This window comes from Halyomorpha halys, unplaced genomic scaffold (genome assembly GCF_000696795.3).
Source record: "Halyomorpha halys isolate HHAL.00 unplaced genomic scaffold, Hhal_1.1 Scaffold28.1, whole genome shotgun sequence".
Classification (NCBI taxonomy): domain Eukaryota; kingdom Metazoa; phylum Arthropoda; class Insecta; order Hemiptera; family Pentatomidae; genus Halyomorpha; species Halyomorpha halys.
Window position 1 is genome coordinate 1592781 of NW_027110130.1, and position 1596 is coordinate 1594376.

A 1596-nucleotide genomic window follows, 5' to 3' on the forward strand; every position below is an offset into this window, starting at 1 on the left:
TATATATATATATATAAATAAATAGTTGACCATAAAATCTTAAAATATGAAGAAGATGGTCAGGGTTGTGGTCAAAAAAGAACAAAATAGTTTTCAACTATTTATTTTCCGAGAGACAAGTTCATACAATGTCTGTTCAACCTATGGTCTTGAACAGCCCTGATGAAGCCCTGAAAAGTGGGGCGAAACGTCGGACAATAAATAGTTGAAAACAATGTTGTTCTTATTTGACCGCAATCCTGACCATCTTTTTCATATTTTAAGGTTATTATTACCCTCTTATCACAAAGTATTATTCACAGAGTAATAATAGTGTTAAATTAATCTGTAACTAAAAGTTATAAAATTACTGACATTGTGAAAAAAATAGTTAACTAGACATAAGCTAAGGCAAGCTTATTAATAAATTGATATGGTTCCCTAATGTTTTATTGTCCCATAGGATAATTTTGACTGAAATATAAATATAATTCTGTGAAGAATAACCTACTAATAGTTTTTAATTGCTGGATGTGAGCTCTAAATTTATATTTTTGATTGCTCTTAAGGATTAAAGGAAATAATAAAAAGTGTTTTGATATGACTTGGGTCCTAATTATTTTATTTAAAAAATAGAAAAAAATTATACATAAACCTTTTTTATGTTCAATTTATACTTTTGTGTAATGTAGGCTCAGCTTAGACATAGACAAAAAGGTGATTAACATTTTTGCGACCATAGAGATATTAAAGAGTTAACAGTATATGATAATATATTTATTTTGAAAAATAAAAAAGTGCTATCTCAGAAATTGAAATTTGTTTTTTTTTATTTTTCCAAACTTTTAAAGACTGAAGATACAATCCCATTGACGAAATGATACAAAAGTTGTTAGGAGATGGAATGGAATTTTATTTACAGGTCGATCTAAGGTGATTTTTCAAGAAGAAGGAAAACATTTGTAGATAGGATATAGTACGGGAAAGGATTTTATTAGTTTTACAGGGATTTTGTCAGGTCTACTGTAGGATTTTATGATGGTGGAAAGGAGTTCATCGTAAGACACATGGGAAAAATGTTTTCTGGATTGAAGTTAGCAACATTCATTGTTGCCTTTTAAAATTACCAACCGAAATGATATATATGGGGAGAAGATGGTTTGGTGGTGTGGTCAATGAAAAACACAAATAAATAAAAACTCATTTATTAATGATAACGTTTCGGCCAGAATTTCAAGACTTCATCAAGGCTAAGAACAAAAAAATAAAAGATAATAACCAATGAATAAAAAGATCTAGAAAATAATTAGAAAATAAATAACATTATAGATACATAAATAGTGTTAACAGACATGAATAGTTCAAGTATTATAAGAGAAGAGTAATATTAAAATTAAATAAAAAGAAAGAACATATATTATGTATATTTTATATACATCTCCTGTACTTTTTTAGCTTTATATTTTCCGTATTTTTATTCTTATCATTGTATCATTTTGTATCTTTTTAGCCCTGATGAAGCCCTGCAAAGTGGGCCGAAACGTTGGAAAATAAATAGTTGTAAACTATTTTTGTTTCACTTTTGACCGCAACCCTGGCCATCTTCTTATATATATA